The sequence below is a fragment of the Perca flavescens genome, chromosome 7, assembly GCF_004354835.1.
Source record: "Perca flavescens isolate YP-PL-M2 chromosome 7, PFLA_1.0, whole genome shotgun sequence".
NCBI lineage: Eukaryota > Metazoa > Chordata > Actinopteri > Perciformes > Percidae > Perca > Perca flavescens.
Window position 1 is genome coordinate 30,289,577 of NC_041337.1, and position 18,700 is coordinate 30,308,276.

Genomic DNA, 18,700 nt, shown 5'->3' on the forward strand with positions numbered 1-18,700 from the left:
CCTCCTCAATAGCTACAGACAGAAATGGCACATCTTAAGGAAAGCTCATTATGGGACTGGCTCTAGTGGCTGTAATTCTGCACCAAGGCTGAATTTCGGGAAAGACACTTCAGATACAGTATTAGGGGACCACTAAGGTCTATATAAAAGCATCTAAAGAGCACCATGTCATGGGACCTTTAAGCATCTTAACCTTATCACCTGGAATCATATCCCATTCCTTTCCTCTCTGCCAGCGAATGTTTGCATCATGGAGGATTACTGTATAAAAGTAGAGAGAGAGTGCGAGACAAAGAGAGGGACAGGACTCTGAGTTGGACGGAAGAAATATTCAAGAGGAGTGTAACATTACCCATCAAAATGCTACAACATCTAGAATAAGATTAGTGTTTATGACTTTACCACTATTTAGAGTGTGTTAATCGGAATCACAACACCACAGTATCCCTTTACAGCTGGAGCATTCAAAACAACAACTTTCATTTCCCATTTCCACAGCCATCACTCAACACCTCTGAGGAGAGTGGTTTGTGGACACTGAGAGCTTTCGCATTAGAGAGAAAAACCCTTTAATTATTGAACAGATTCCTCCGGCCTTTCGCTGACCTCACTGAGAAGGGTCACACAGCAATAAATAAATAAATAACTCCTGCGCTGCTCGATTATGGAAAAGAATCATGATCACGGTTATTTTGGTCACTATTGAAATCACGATCATTTAACAAGATTACTCATTGACTTTTGGAAAGATCTTGCAATTATTAAACTTAAAAAAATGTCCTTGAAATCCGTGAAATTTCCCTTAATACTTTTCACATTGAAAAAAAAAAAAAAAAAATTCATTCAGAACAGAAGACCAAATAAGAATTTACTTGCAAAACGTAATGTGCAAAATAATCGTTTTTCGTGATTATTCTGCTTTTGTTATCATTAGGAGCCGAAATTGTAATCGCGTTCGTAATCGTAATTTTCATTTATTGTACAGCCCTATCATGCACACCAGTGTATGGAACAAGCTTTAAACTGGGGATGTGTTAGAGCTCTATACACATTAGATACACCTCTGTCAAGTATTATTTCTTACACTCTGCATAAGGACAGAGGTAGAAAATGTTTAGAGAAAGCTAAGTCTATATTCGACTGTGATATTAAGAAATAAAGTGCAATATTGTGCACCATTACCTTGCAGTGTGAATAGATTGCTAAGACATTAGACATGCAGTGCCATCTCACCTAACTGTCGATCCCCTGGGGCTGCGATCAGGACAAAGACGACGGGTGTTGAAAGGGAGGAAACCGGGAATCTGTGGATGTGTGTGTGGATGTGTGTGTATTTGTGCGCCATAGGAGGCCAACCAGGAGCCATACAGGAGCAGGGGCATGTGTCTGGTAAGTGGGTGAGTGTGTCTCAGACCTCCTATTTACTTATTCATGAGCAGAATAAGAAGTCTAATAAGTGATAACCTCCACGCCCTCCGAGCCCACTGTCATGAGGACTTGAGTCGGGTGTGTATGTGTGCGAATATGAAAGAGGAGTGGCCATTACATTTTGTTAAACAGGGCTTGGAAATGTATAGTTGTTTGAGACAGGGGAGGAATCGTCCTTATGAAATATATATACATAAAACAAACCAATTCAGTGTGCCTCATGTTTAATTCAGCTAAATATGTAGAGCTCTTTAGCCACATTACTGGTGTGGCTCTATTGTCGGTTACAACCTCTTGTTATCCCTTAAATCTTATGCACTGCCATCAACTTAAACTTTTGAATTTGTCCAATACTATGATATATCTGCAGATCTGATAACATTCCCATCAGCCTCAGCTGTACGGTGTGGTTAGAGCTGCTTTTAGCATGGGTCAGTAACCTGCCAAAATATTTTCATTTTGAACATGTTAGCATTTAGCTCAAAGCACTGCTGTACAGGCCACACTGTTGTACCTCTTTTACACCAATGGCCAGGGTCGGACCAGGGTTACTAACCCATGTTTAACCCTTCTCATGTCAATTCAAACCAAGCCAGTAAACATGGGTTGATCCCTGGTCATGACAATTCAGAGACGACCTGGGTCAAAACCCGGAAGGGATGCATACCAGTTACCTCTCGTGCTGGAAATGGGCGGTGGGTTAACACGTCATAACCTATTCAGTGACTGGCCCTAATCCCGTCCAGCTGTACACCACCAGAACTACCGTTTTGTACTCAAATGTACTTAAAAACTCATTCTACAGTAGGCTGCAGACAGGAGTGTGTCTCGGGCGAGCGAGAGAAAGCGCAGCGGGGCTGTGAATGAGAGCAATAAAACATTATTTTTCTGATTGTTTTACAGCGGTTACGCTCCAAAGCACAGTGGGACTAAATGTATGCCATCACTCGTTTGTTTATGTGCCGCGGCGACCTGTGACAATTGCGTAACGACATTTCCAAAAATTATTAGTATTAGCTATCAGAGATGTTGAAGCAACACCATGTAACACCACTGGGGCCACAACCTATAATGGAAAATGCTAAAATTTAGCAAATGCACATTACACAAGTAGAGAAGAGTCATAAATCAGCTAACAGATGCAACAATGTCAATGGTACAACAATAACTATCTAAAGTTTAGTACCATTAGCTAGCATTAGCCTGCTTAAGCTACTGGTCATACTAGACCAAATAAGGCTGTAGCAGGAACACCCATTTGTAAGAGAAAGTTATTGTAAGAGAGTTATTGCTTCTTTCAAAAGTCTTGCTTTAAGATGGCTGCAGTCACTGTGCTAGATTAGTGTATTGGCACATAATACGGTCATCAAGCCACTGACATCAACAACTACTGCTGTGCTGAGTCTAGAGGGGTTTCATTTATTTGTTTACTGCTGGATAGAATGAGATCATTTTATACTTTCTAAAGCACATCTACCTTAATTCAGGGATTTCTTTAAATTACAATCAAAAACAATTAGTGTGTCAAGTGCCTAGATTTTCTCTGCAACAGAGAGCCTGGGAACAAATCTAGACAAATTCTCACTGCTACGTTGAGCAGGCGTCCTCACCTGCTCTTTGACCGGCTAACCACCTATTTATAGCATGTGGCGACCCCATCGCCATGGGAACTTCCTCTTACCAAACAGCAATGATGGCTTCCTACGAGCTACAATGAGATCAGACTAGATGACTGTGGTGTGGGACAAAGTGGAGGCGGAGGGGAAGAACAGAGGCACGAGAAATACAGCTGCGGTTGATGTTAAAGCCAAGAGGTGAAGATATTTCTTTCGAAATCCGAGACCTATTAAGGCAATGCAATATTTTCACTTAATTCATCAACTAAATGACCACTCTTAAACTTAGATAGCTCTTTCTATAATGGTCCGTTTAATTGTGAGCGAGTCTTGAAGGACGTTTGTGGAATTTCAGAGGCAGCTTTTAAGCCTTTCAAGCTTCACTAATAAATACAAATCCATCATTCTTATAAGAGAGCTTTCTAGAGTTTCATCTTTATTTACTACAGCTGGCTTTTGTCACAGTCGCTCTTCTACTTTTACTCCTACTGTGGATGTGTTTGGTGGCAATACAAATAACACCATTTGGAGAAACAGAGGGGCGGTTTCTCTCATGCTGTTCATCAACAATCTCCAGAGTTCATCAGTTGTGTCTGGTATGCAGCATGTTCGCAATGGGGCACAGTCCAACAACCTATAAATAACCACTGGTAGTTAGACTGTCAACCAAATTGAGGAGGGGAACTGGTGGTCAGAAGGCAAATATGTAGCAAATATCCACATGCAAGCAAACATAAATAAACATATATGAGTGATTTGCTCAGAATTTTAGTGCTGTTGGCATTTGAAACAGGAGATTTACTAGAATTCTCCACCAGAATAATGACTTTCTTTTTGCTGTGGACGGCAGGGTGACCATTCCATCAACAGTAGTAGAAGAGTTGATAAAATATATACTGTATGTGTGTGTGTGTGTGTGTGTGTGTGTGTGTGTGTGTGTGTGTGTGTGTGTGTGTGTGTGTGTGTGTGTGTGTGTGCCAAGTGTATTTAAAGACCTCAATATATTTCTCAGAATGTGGTCTCTTCAGTGAACTTTTGCCCTAACCATTCCTATCTGTCTCGCTTTCTCTCTCTGTCCATGTTTATTAATCACAGAGAGAGTCTGCTGTGCAAGTTCATTTCTAAAGCTCCTAATGAGCCGTGACAGCCCACTGAACGCCTAAGACCCCATAAAATATGTGGGGTCAGCAGCACAGGGACAGTGGGGGACATTGGGCCCGGAGCCATGGAGCACTGCCTTGCATTGTTATGTTCTGGTGGGTCAGCTGGGTTTCGCCCCAGGCCTCTAACTCTGCAACACTGGCTTCTCTGGATCCCATCCAGGGAGTACAGTAGAGAGAGTAGCAGAGTGTCTGTTTGGGATCAGCAATGGCCACACGCAGGCAGGGTGATAGAGAACAGGCATACATGTTTGCCAGTAAACAATTGGAATTGATTTAAAAGTAGGTTGTAGAAAGAGTTGGCATGTGTTTGGGTGACATTCATGAGACTGATAAAGTTAGGTTGGCAACAATGTTTTTTTTAAAAAGCCATTCTTAGTGCCTTTACATGAAAATAGAGGTATTTGCGGTGTGTCTAACACTGGATGAGACTGTTGATAGTGACGACAACATAAAGAAAGTTAAAGAAAGACTCCGTAATCTGATGACATCTCAATTACCACTTTCTGTAAACAGTGTCACTGATCAGGTACCAAACATCCGTCTACTGCTGACATCAACATATGAAATCCGAAGCTGAACTATTAATCTAATCCTATGCCGTAGATATCTATGGCTGGACTCCTGTTAAACCTTTTGCGCCCAGCCTGAACCCATCTTAAGTGGCAACCATGGGTCATGCATTGGTTGTGCCGTGTTTCGTTCGTGGCAAAATTAATACAGAAAAGGAAGCTCTATTGGCATTTATTTTAAGGTTGATGGTGGTGTGATACAGCTAATACGATGGCTTCTGTGGACTCTCCAGTTCTCTCTGGTTCTTCTCGAGACATTGATTAGCTTGTTAAAGTTACACAAAAGCAACGAGATAACTTACTTCAACTCCAGAAGACCACTGTGATTGAAACTGAAACAAACGTTACAGTTCACAATGTTGCTGTTGGAAACGCTGGTATGACCAATCCCTAAGGATTCAATCAGACAGCCAGCAGTTCCTCAAGCATGTTCTGCACTGATGCAAATGTTGAGCTAGTCTTTCATGTGCTGTGAGAACCATGGAGGGGAACAGACAAGGCCATCATACTTGGAACCCTTTCTGCCAATGACATCTCTAGCCTGATGGGACGACTGTGAGTATGTGTTACCAAGTCCACTTTTCCACTCTAGTTGAGCCCAAACACAACAAACTGGAGGTGCGATTCACACCCTTCGTGTCACTTCCAATCCACATTTGCATCCAGTGGGTAACATTCACATACAGTGTAGTCGCTGGTTCTGTGTTTCTACTTTTAGACAGTTAGATCAGTGAAAGCGCTAATATTATGAGAGGCAGATGTACACATGGTTGGCCCCTTTCCACTTCCGTTGCCTTCTTTGAGGTCAATGGCCATCTCCCTCCCCTTGGTTCACATGCAGACACAGAGGGTCTCTCTCTCTCTGTCCCTCCGGTGTGCTGAAGGGGCTCTCTGTCTGCTGCTGGAGGGAATAGTGTCCCTTTCACAGCTCTTCGACCAAGTGGCTGCACTGAACGGACACAGGATAAAAGCCACTTCCCTTGGAAAGAGAGTCTACACACACATCTACATAACACAACACACTTTTTCATGTGCACACACACTCGCTCAGCCCGTTTTATGACAGGATCTTTTCACCCTGGAGACAGTAACGCTCTCCCTGGGAAAAGCAGGTGTTAAGTCTAGCTGCTTGGTACAGCATGACACACACGACCTGAGATCCACTGGAAGGCCAATGGACTGAATGTGCTATAGTCTGTTATTGATCATTTTAATCACTCAACACACCAGCTCATCTTTACAAAATATGTTATCAATGCAGGCCAAAAAGACATCCATTATAAGACAACATCATCAAACTGTTCAACTTTAAATTATTAAATAGGCCAGAAGGCATTGTGAAATCGTAAGGTGAAACTGTTTTTCTCAGAGCATCTGACAAAGCAGTCTTTGACCTTCTGACCTGGACTAAGGGGGAGGAGACTGGGGTTGTCATGGAAATATGACAAAACTGGAACTGATGGTGCTGTAATTCTTCAGTTCAGTTCAACATTCAACAGGCTCAAGGATCAAAGAGCAGTCTGGAGGAAACCGGGGGTAGATGGACTCGATGAGACAGAGAGAGAGACAGAGAGAGAGAGCGAGAGAGAGAGAGCGAGAGCGAGAGAATGAGAATGACTGACAAAAGCAGCTGAGGCCCAATTTAACTTTTTAAGCAGGGACAGGCTATGGGCACCAAGTGGCCATGAGTGCAGTAAAATATGGCCACTTAATAAGCATGTCTGTTATAAATCTGAAAATGCATGTTTGAATATAGGTTGATGGGAATACACAGTCCTCACAGCCTAACATCCCTCAAAACTAAAATAGGACCATATAATAAAAAGATGATAATACTAGTGAGGAATGCATTTTTTTTTTGCAAGTGTGTGCTTTCATTATTATGTGTGTGTGTTTGTTTGTGTGTGTGTGTGTGTGTGTGTGTGTGTGTGTGTGTGTGTGTGTGTGTGTGTGTGTAAGACAGAGCTTGTTAAGTGGCCAGTGGTCAGATCTTTAGAAAGAGCCTCTGCTGACAGTGTGGGAGCACAGCAGTGAAAGCAGCAGCCAACAAATCCGGCCACAATTACAGACCTCAGTTCTCCGGCCTCGCATAGGAGAGTCAGCCAGTCGGCCACAATGAATGACAACGTGAGAAAAAAGGAGGAATGAGTGATAAAGCAAAAACATACAGAAATTATAAAATACTTGCAGTTGTAAAACAATGTCTGAAAAGTACAGTTTGCCTACTGGCCCACGCTCTGCTTTAAGTCTTTTTGCATGGTATTTTTGGTATGCGTTTAATCCGTTATCCAATATAAAAACTTAACACACAGAAACCTTGCACACCGAGTCTGAGAATTCGCAATACGAGACAAAATGGAGTCAACACCAGTGGCAAGGATTGCGATACAGTTGCACGACTCGCCACACACATTTGCAAATAATTTGCTCCAATGATATAACTTCAAAAATAAGTGAAAGTGAAGTGAGATCCAAAAACAGACCTGCAATTGCAACCGCCTATGGCCCCAAAGAGAGTAAAACCCGAGATCTTCAAGATTGTAACATTAAGCATTAAATATACCGGGACCATTACTAAGCTGAGCTTTTACTTAATTCTAATGTAGAAGAAACCAATGTTGATTGCACTCATGAGTTGGAAATATTACCCTGATCCAGGGTAACGTTTCAAGCAAACTATCAAATACACTGAATCTAATCCATCCCATTCATTTCCAGCACTATTACCATATTTAAGAGGGAAAAAAATGACTGGAAAAATGAACACACAAAAGGCATTTGCATTTTGCCTACAAAAAAAGACAAAGCAAGCTTAAATAGCTTGTCTGTGGCCAGTTCGGGGTTTGAATTCAGCTTGGCCATATGCTCGGGTGAAGCATCACGTCATCGAGGACGCTGGTATGGTCATTGTGTGGCAGAATGCTAAGGAGGTGGCAGTGGGACGTGCATGCGTATTCATTTGTTTGTGGATGGTCTGCATACATTACCACCTACGGCTTGTACAGCCAGATCTCCGCTCCGAGTCTCTCTCACACACTCACACTCACACTCAAAAACACACACACACACACACACACACGGCCGCCTCCTCTTCTTTCACAGCACTCAATAGCCTAAGAAAGCCCTTTGTGGTCCTTCGTTGTCGTGACGACGTGCTTGGGTCGAGTGAATAGAGAGTGGAGGTCTAGCTCTCACAGTCTGTGGGCATTCTAATCAGCTTGTCACACTGTCTGTGGTCTAACAACCAGTCTTGTGCTCTCCTCGGTCCCTTGCCACGGCCAGAGATGCTTCTTAGCATTTTCTTCTTCTTTTCTAAAGCACATTTTATGAATTCAGAGAGCTCTGTGAAACATCAAGCCAGATTTGCTGCTCTATTATTGAAATACACGGTCGACAATGAAAAAAAATTGCCCTGTCCAGCCAGTCGACCAATGACAGTGAACCAGAGTATTATTGCTAATATTCTTGAGGCCGAGGGTAGAAAATCTGGTCTACTTTCTGCCCACCCTCCAGTTTTAATAAGTTGCATGGTTATGAAACATGCACTGTGCTTTCTCAAAACCCCAGAATAAGCCTAAAAAAGCCATGTATTCCCAGAGGAACTTATTGCTGGATCTTTGAGTTTGTAACAATCTGAGAGCATGATTTGTTTTATTCATGAATGTGTTTGCAGCGCATGACCCCTGGCGAACCTTTGACTCATAACACGCTACGTGGAGGCAGATCCTGCGTACTCCTCTGTCTCACCCTTCTCAACAAATCCTCTCGCCTGTCTCTGTCTTTCTCCCCCTCTGTCCACTGTGCTTGGTATCTCAGGCGCCTATCTGGATGCCATGCATTTTCTAAATGTTTAGCCAGGGATTCTTTGCGGCTGTTTTCCCTGCACGCCTTGTAGTGATAGCTGCTGCGGCCTTATAGCATTACATCATTCCTTGACTAGGAAAATATACTCTACGTTAGACCCGACCAACTGAATTATCCTCATTTTATGTGTAAGCAAATGTTACTGTATCTATGGTCCATATGGTTCCATTTTTCTAAAAAGGGGATAAAACATTTTCAGGAAATATTTGTAAAAACACAACGGGAGCCGCCCACTTAGAGCTTCATTTTGGCTTCAGAAACCAACGGGTGACATCACAGAGACTATGTCCATATTCTTTACAGTCTAAGGTTGAAATTAGAGCTGGACGATATGGAAAAAAAATCTAATATTATTTGATATTTTTTACCATAACGTCAATGTCGATATTGTACCGATATTGTAGGGTTGACTGTTGGTGCTTTCACAAAATATGAACAGAATGAGAGTTTTGATAAATAATCACCAATAATGTGGATACAATGACTAAGTGGGTAAAGGCAAATAATTAAACAGCTAGTAAGTTCACTCAATTACATCACTTTACTGTAACATTGCCTTTAAATCCAGGAAAAGACAACACTTGTGTCTTATCACGATATGTATTACCATATCCAAAATTTAAGACGATATCTAGGCTCAAACAGGGCTGTAGTCAAGTCCACCTTTGTCGAGTCCAAGGCAAGTCCAAAACCAGGGAGATTCGAGACCGAGTCAAGACAGAGTCCAAAGAGGTTCAAGTCCAAGTCAAGATGGAGTCCAAATGAGAGACAGTCAATACCGAGACAGAAAAAAAAGAATCCTCTTTAAGACCACTCACTTACCTGTTCATACTTTGTGATGTGCGAGCAGTATATATTTTAATTTAAGATGATCATTTTACTTTATTATTTGTAATAATCAAAAAGCAAGTGCAGAGTTACACACTATATGATCAAATTAGGCCATAATATTTACTTAAAATATAAAATGGAAATGTTCCCATTCTTGAACTTATTACTTGTCCTGAAGAATTCATAGTACAAAGTGCTTGCTGACATTATCTGTGGAAAAAATGAAAATGATTGATACCTGATGATTGAGGTACATATATGATGCAGCCAGGTGTATCCCAGGCAACCAATCTCAATGCCTGTATTAGATGGATTTTGAATTAAACTAATACCCGTTTTCTGAACGAGCGCGCTTCATCAATGGTTTTGTTTTGAAGGAGGAAGTTACTTTAGAACTGGACTCTGTCGAGACCAACTAGAATATTTGGCGAGTCCAATGGCCGAGTCCAAGACAAGTACAAATCCAAATACCACGAGTCCAAGACGAGTCCGAGACAACAGAACAGCATCTCGAGTCTCAAGTACAAGGAATACAAACTGTTCCTTCTCAACAGTTACACTCATTCATTGTTCATGTATTGTCCAAGTCTGTATTGTTGTTTTTAGCTGTCTGTATCTGTCTAGCCCATGCTAATGTCCTGTACAAGTGTTTCGGTCTTCATGTGCCATAACTGTGTTCTAGGTTTCTGCAGAACAGGAACCTGCTGGAAACCAGCTTTTAAATGGAGTCAGGCCCGTTTAAACTGTAACTTAATGTTGTAGCCTGTAGATACAGTACATTAACTTGAGCTGTTCGAATTGTAATATACTCCTAGTTTATGTCCTCATTGACTTTAATGGTGCTTGCAGTCAGTTGGCAGCGGGCCCCTGCACTTGCTACCCTATTGGCAGCCAGATAAAAGAGCTGTTGTAGGGTCATTTCTACTAACACACTGACTGTTCTGTCTGTCTGGTAAAAAATCAAATATCAGTGTGGGCGCATCCAACCTTTAAGGTCTTTGTGGATGTGGGTCAGCCCTGAAATAACTTTCTAATAACATTTATATGGAGGATGTATCAGGATGAATGTAAAACTTGATGGGGTCTCTTTTGAAATCTTAATTGTGCTGTTGATTTAGTATCTCTCCGTGCCCAGTAAATTTTTTAAAAGCACCTTCTGCGTTTGCCAGCATTTGTTTCTACCCCTTGGTTTTTGGGGGCTACCTGACTGTTTAACCACAAGAACAACATTATAACAACGCTTGGCCTTAATACCTCACTGGCGTGGCTGGTCAACTCGGTGTGCATGCATGCAAAGACTGCCTACTTTCAACCCAGACGTGTTTCATCTGCAGCCAGGGCACCCATGCAGACATAATCCCACTGAACCCACTAAAAAGGGACCAGTGACAGGCGTTTCTAATTCACATTTCATTCCAGATTGCATTCTACAGTCCTCCAGGGTTTTTCGCTCATTGGGTAGTTACCAGCGGGTACTTCCTAGTCCCAGTGTGGTCCTTACATAAGGTAGAAAGTAGGGGTGGGAATCTCTTGGCACCTCACAATTCGATTCCAATTCAGAGGCCAACGATTCCATTCTAAACCGATTATCGATGCATCGATACATGCAGATGTAATGTGATAAAGTATATGGACAGCCTATATGTGTTTTGCCTAATTATTTTATGTATGTCTTATTAGATCATGTGTATATATAACATTTTTATTTTCTTTTGGCCATTTTTGTGTTTTTTTTCTGCACTCTTGCCTAAACTTTGTTGCTGTCCATTATCCCATCCTATTTCAGTCACTCTGTTTTCTGATTTGTACTTGTCTGGAGACAGTAACTTTTAAATAAATATCAACACATTTAAAAAATTTAATTATTTAATATTTGATTATTTTTGCCACCCCTAGTAGAAAGGGCTGGTTAAACATAATTATTTCATGGACATTAACAAAGGCCAGCTGGAGACAGCTATTTCAGTAAAAGGAAATCTATATAATTGATTGAGCTGTGTTGACCAAGGAAAATGTAATAGGGTACATTAGCTCCCAATGGAGTGCAACACCGCATTTAGAAAACACTGATGTAATGCTGACAGTCTTTGATGATATCTAATGGAAAAGAACACGATTTAGAAGGATACGATTTAGAAGGATACAACTCCTCACAGAAATATTACAGTCATTTACAATAATAGGACATTAAGCTTGTGTTATTGTGTCACTCACCAATTAATATAAATTAGATCCAGAAAGCAGTAAACACACTATCAAACAATACAAAACAAAGTCCAGTAAGACTAAGAGTCTTTCTGAAGCTGTACTACGCACAGGAGCTTTGAGCTAAATGCTAATGTTAGCATGCCAACATGCTCACAATCAGTGTTAAAATGTGAAAGTTAGTAGGTATAATGTTTACAATGTTCACTGTCTAGCTTAGTGTGTTAGCAATAGAGCTAAAGTGATTAAGCGATTAATCGATGAGATGATTGACCGAAAAATAGTCAGCAACTACTCTGATGATCAACCAATCTTTATAGTCACTTGCAAGCAAAACTGCTAAACTTTGTGTCACTTTGTGACACTAGAAATTAATATAAACTAGATACAAAATGCAGTGCACACATTCTCAAACGATACTACACAAAGTACACATGAACAATACTAGAATAGAAAGATTGCCGGTGCAACACAGATATCTTCTTAATTTATAGTTTTTATTTTTTAAAGGTGCATAAGAATGACTAATGTTTTGATGTAAGGTTACATCTTCATCAGAGTCCTTGGAGAGAATGGGCAATGAAGCCCTTGAACAATGAACAATACTACTTCACATGACACATTTTGTCATTCATGTCAATGACAAAATTCATGTATTACTATTCATTATTCGTTATTATTTAATTCATCAATTTAGGGCTGCAACTAACGATTATTTTCATAGTCGATTAATCTGTTGATATATTTTCTCGATTATTCGATTAGTTGTTTGGTCTATAAATTGTCAGAAAATGGTGAAAAATGTGGCTCAGTGTTTTCCAAAAGCCCAAGATGACGTCCTCAAATGTCTTGTTTAGTCCACAACTCAAAGATATTCAGTTTACTGTCACAGAGGAGAGAAGAAACTAGAAAATATTCACATTTGAGAAGCTGGAATCAAACTCAAACCGACTAATCGATTATCAAAATAGTTGGCGATTAATTTAAGAGTTGACAACTAATCAATTAATCGATTAATCTTTGCAGCTCTACATCAATTACCTCCACCAAAGAGGTCATGTTTTCTGCTTGGTTTGTTCGTTGGTTGGTTGGTTTGTTTGGCACGCTTACAGTTAGTACAAAACTCGGCTGCTCGTGTTTTAACCAGAACTCGCAAGCATGAACACATAACACCAGTCCTGGCCACGCTACATTGGCTCCCGGTCCATTTTAGAATACACTTTAAGATCTTGTTTGTTTTTAAATCACTCAATGGGTTGGCACCTCGCTACATCTCAGACCTTTTACAAGTTTACACCCCCTCAAGGTCACTTAGGTCTACTGATCACTTTCGGCTGGTCGCTCCAAAAACCATGTTAAAAACCAGGGGCGACTGCGCTTTTTCAGCTGCAGCCCCTAAACTGTGGAATGGAATGAGCTACCTCCACAGGTCAAATTGGACCCAACCCTCAAAACTTTTAAATCCCACCTTAAAACTCACTTGTATTCCCTGGCTTTTAACCCAGCATAAGAACTGTGCGGCCTTATGTTGTTTTATGTGTTCTATGTGTTTTATATGTGTTTCTATGTTGTTCAGCACCTTGTAAACCTTTGTTTTTTAAATGTGCTATATAAATAAAATGGAATGGATTGGATTGGTTGGTTTGTTTGTCTGATAGCACGATTACGAAAAACTACTGGCCCGATTGCCATGAAATATGAAAGGGTGTAGCATTGCCCAAGCAGGAACCCAGTATTTTTAGCAGATATGAATCACGGGTCTTCACTTCCGTTAACATTGCAAAATAGGGCATTTGTGCTGCATTCATGTTGTGTCGGAAAAAAATCTGAATAGTGACTTCCCTACTGGGAATACTGACATGAGTCGGAATGTAAACATTGAGAGATAGGGCATGCCTTTGCAGTGGTCTGTGCTCTCCCAGTGCCCTTTTAGTTACTAATGAATTGTGTCCTAGACTGTTTTGATTGTTTTGTTGAGCCATTTCATTAACAAAAATGACACTCAGGAAATTGTTTTTTTCTGGAAAACAATTAAAACGCATATATTAAAGACACATTGTCACTTTTTTTATTATTCTATTATGTGACACATTATTACTAAAAAAACTATGACTTTTTAGTATGAAGCTCATAGCAAGATGTAGTGGCACTGCTGTGGAAAATACCCCGCTGAGTGACCAGTGAAACAGTACTGTAAGTGTACTTCAGAGGGTAAATAAAGACTACAAAATGCTCCAATCACAATATTTTGATCAATTTCTATTCCCACTTCCTTTTTTTTTTTAGAACCAAAACGACCTCAGCTCATTTAGCTCCCAAACTGGTGGTTTTGAAAGTGTAGGCAGGTGGGAGTGATATCCTGGCCTTCTGTCAACAAGGCGTGTGACGGACAGCTTCATTAGAAAGAAAATGGACGCCCCCCGGAGACACGCCTTTATACCCCCCCCCCACCCCTTAGCTTCCTGGGATTGGGAGAGAGGACAATCTAAGCAGGTCTTTTAGAGTGGGAGGTCTTCAATTGTCAAATGCTTAATAGACTGTGCTCTCTCCATCTTGCTCAGGAACATGCATGTGAGAGTCGGATGCACTCGCAATGAACACACACACACACACACACACACACACACACACACACACACACACACACTCATACACTCATACACTCATACACTCATACACTCATACACTCATACACACACACAGACACACACACACACACACACACATTACCCCAGTATCTGAATCTCTGGCAGAAAATCAAAGATGATTGATGATTGGAGCCTGGCTGTGTTGAAGGTCTGAGGTGTGTGATTGTGATCTGGGGACAAAGGAATCATTGCCAAAAGGTTAAGCATACGATAACACCCTCAGGAAGGCAGCCCTGTTTGAGCCTACATGTCATTAATCACATGAAGCTGCTCTTTTCGGTCAGTTGTCATTTTCTTTTTCAATAAATCCCCAACAGTGTCGTCGGTGTGTTGTGGGAGTCAGTTGTTGTGACATTCGCTGTGGTAAAAATCCACCTGGAAGTCCAGTTAAATTAAATCAACCATTGACACTGTGCTACATTAGGAGACGTCCATGCTGCGTCTTCAAGAGGGCGTGTGGCTATAAATCAGTCGATCTAGACAAATGCCAACCAAACGGCTCCAGGAAGCATTGAGAGGTCTTTGTTCGAAAAGGGGCACGGGCATGGACCCAACACTAATATGGCTAATGGCTGAGGGAACCCCACTGCTTCTTTAATTGAAGGCGGCTATCCTAAGTCCGGTGGGGAGAGAGAGGGGAGAGCGAGATAAGAAAAGGGGAAAGGGGCTGTGAGGGGGATGCAGAAGGGGTGTGTGTGTGTGTGTGTGTGTGTGTGTGTGTGTGTGTGTGTGTGTGTGTGTATTCTTGTTTAACTACATTTGTGGGGTCCAAATACCGGGAATACAGTATATTTGTTGGGTCCGGACTGCTTTGTGGAGCCAAAATGCTGGACCCCATAACTTTAAAGGGCTGTTTGAGGGTTAAGACTTGGTTTTAGGATTAGGGTTAAGGTTAGGCATTTAGTTGTGATGGTTAAGGTTAGGGTAAGGGGCTAGGGAATGCATTATGTCAATGACGTGTCCCCACAAAGATAGTGAGATGTACAATGTGTGTGTGTGTGTGTGTGTGTGTGTGTGTGTGTGTGTGTGAGAGAGTATGGTTAGGGTGAGGGTAAGGGTTAAGGTTAGGCATTTAGTTGTGATGGTTAAGGTTAGGGTAAGGGGCTAGGGAATGCATTATGTCAATGATGGGTCACCACAAAGATAGTGAGATGTACTATGTGGTGTGTGTGTGTGTGTGTGTGTGTGTGTGTGTGTGTTAGTGTGTGTGTGTGTGTGAGAGAGAGAGAGAGAGAGAGAGAGAGAGAGGGTGGGAATGTAGCCAATCAGGATTTTCCCTGAGGTCTCAGGACACCTGGGATCATCAATGATTGATCAAACTAGAGGGTTTAACCAAGGGAGAGGTGGGTAAAAAAAGAAAGGCTCTGAGGGGGCAAGAAATACAAAGGAGAGTTTGTGTGTATGTGTGTGTGTGTGTGTGTGTGTGTGTGTGTGTATGTATGTGTGTGTGTGTGTGTGTGTGAATTCAAAGAGAAAGAAGAGAAATGGACAGAAAAAAAAAAAAAAAAAACATCCAAATTGACCAAAGAGAAAGAAAAAACACCCTGAACAAAAGACGGCAAAAAAAAAAGCCAGATTCAGCTTACTGTTTCTAAACCTGAGATAGGCCGCTGTGGAAGCAAACATCCCGATCAAAGCCAAACCGCCGCAGCTCTACAGAGACCCTGCTGCCCGCCCGCATGGTTTTGGCTGTGCTCAGAGCAGCGAAAGACAAACAGAATCTCAAACTGATCCATACGGACTAAAACATCATTTCTTAGGACACACACACACACACACACACACACACACACACACACACACACACACACACAGCAGTGCCCTCACAGTGACAGTGTATATGCTGCCATCTTTAAAAAGGAAAATGTGATTAGCTTAACCACCTATTTTAGAAGTTTCTGTCAACACGCTTGTTCGTTATAGCAACAGCTTCTTTGTAGAGACTAGTGTGGACACAGCGACTCAAGACACAGACACTCTGGTGTCTACTACGACTAAAAAAAGTGTCTACTTTGGGCCCCATGTCATGTTTCAGATGTCTGAGTTAGCAGTTCCACCATTATTCCCCCCCCTTAAACCTTTCAGATGGTTTAATTTAAATAACTGTTCAAGGTCCAAAGAGGTAGCCTGTTCGTACCAGACTCTCGTACATTTCATTTGTACAGAGAGTCTGGCCACTCGCCATTGACAAGTGTGAACTTCCTTGAAGGCGGGTACTCTGTTGAAGTTTAAAACTATTGGATCTGCCCAGAGCCACTCTGGATCTGCCATAACCAAATCGCTAACATTTGGTCGTGACGTCGGCTTAGCATCGCTAGCGCTCGCCTTAGTTAACTCCTTCACCACTAACTTCTCCCAAACACCGTGGGGAGGAGGGCCACAACATCATGGCCACCAACAAAACTCAGCAAAGATTGTTCTTGCTCGGGCTTTGACTTCTGGATATTCGGCAGCGTTGCCACAATGGACCGCATCTTTCTCCGCCGCCATTACGGAACTACAACTCTACAAACTAGCGCACGTCACGACCTCAACGTCAAAGATTTGGTCGGAGAAATCCCAAGAATATACCGCAAAACCCAGACGTAGTACTGAAGGAAGTACATAGGAGGGCGGAGCCAGGCTACCAAAGAGGTACATCTCTTCAATATTTCACAAAAAGAAAAACATCCAAAATATGAATACAAGTTTGTGTTAGTAAACTTTCTTTTTTTCTTCTTCTTCTTTCCTACCCTACTAATTATCTCACGAGCAGATCAGCATGTTTATTTGAACCTGAAGACAGAAAAAGGCCTTAAAAAGACCTAGGTAAAACTGTGTGAGTGGACCAATACAGAAACGTCCAACAAATTACACCAGGAAGTAGTTCTGCAATGCACTGGGCAATTTGGGCAATGGAATGGGCAATTTCCGGGAATAGCTATCCTTTCGATAATTCGTCATAACTGAATTTCCTTTTAATTTGGTTTAATTCGTTGATACTTTGTTATGAATACAGATTAGTGACTGGCATAGAGTTGCCTCTAAATGGATTTTAATTGCCATGCAACCTGTTCTCCTTGTTGTTTCAAACCCTAAACGTGGCTGAACGTGAAACATGTCTGGCTTTTTTGGTTGCTGAAGCAGATTGGCTCCGAGGGTTGCCTGGCATTGTTGTTGAATCTTTCAATAAAAGACTTAAATCCACTCCCTATGTCAGGACTGCTGCTTAGAAAATGCATTATTAATGAGAACAGTCTGACTGATGCTTGGGATTAATTACAGTAGCTTTGAAAGCAGTCCCCCCCACCCCTCCTCACTGCTATTTTCTCTCAGCACAACCAAGCCACCGATATTTTTTTCTTTTCATTAAAAGATCAAATTAAAGTGTGCAAGTGGTTTGCGGCAGTCTCTGATGCTGACAGAAACCCTAACAGACATTACTGTCTGGTTATATAAAGCGTGCCCTTTGCTTTTTAACCACATTCAGCGCTGCAACACATGCACCGTGCTGTTGTCACCTGCTTGGTCACACAGAGAGAAGCTAAAAGGCTAAGAGCTTCTTCTTTATTGGCCATTTGCATCCTCTTTTGTCAATGGATTCGCTTACAACTGCAGCTGGCTAATGCAGCACAACTAACAAGTCCTTTTAGTGAAAGAGCTATCTTATATCATTTATTCAAGTGCTTCTTATTCGTGAACAATAAAAAGCATATCACGTCATTTAAGGTGATAAACTGTCTGAACCAACCGCAGCATGATATAATATTGTGGTCACGTGAAATCTAGTTCCTCTTTGGACTTTGTACGGCTTCGTAGTTATTTTGGGTACATTTTACTATACTTTCATATGCCGCACCTCCACCCTCCCTCCCCCAATTCTGTCACTCTACATGCCCCATTTGGTCAACAGACAAATAAAGCAAATTAAAACAAAAAGGAGGAAAAACTATTTGTAACAGGGCTATATCACAACCACTCCTCAATTACATTTATCTAAAAACATGCATGTGACAATTATTCATTTTATTAGTAGATTTCTTTTACTTTTTTTTTTTTTTTTTTTTTTTTTTTAAATGGCACAATATATTTGTGACCCGTTTTTAAAGATTTGCATCCTCAGTAGAAATGCATGGCCACTGCCCTTGTCGTTTACGCAAGATATTTTTCAATCCATAATTCTCAACCCACATTCATCTTGCTGTTGTACGGCTGACGTGATCGCGGTACAATTTTTCTCGCTAATCTTGCAAAATCCGCAGTCTCAACAATAGCTGAATGAATGGGTGATCACCATGTGAATGTGGCAGATCTTCTGTCCTCCTCATTCATCAATCCAACACACACACACACACACACACACACACACACACACACACACGCAAAGAAAACGCTCA

The 18,700-nt window shown here is 41.4% G+C and overlaps 1 protein-coding gene across 4 annotated transcripts in view; it reads right to left on the reverse strand.

Moving 5' to 3' along the window:
- Positions 1-18,700, reverse strand: part of LOC114558920 (plexin-B1) — a 76,540-nt gene that overhangs the window by 41,722 nt on the left and 16,118 nt on the right. For 2 of the 4 annotated variants that reach the window (XM_028583220.1, XM_028583222.1), the window contains one exon: positions 14,407-14,494. The exons of the other annotated variants lie outside the window; for them this stretch is intronic. The gene's annotated coding sequence lies outside the window, so the exon portion shown is untranslated. The remainder of the gene's footprint in view (positions 1-14,406; positions 14,495-18,700) is intronic. 4 annotated transcript variants of the gene reach the window in all.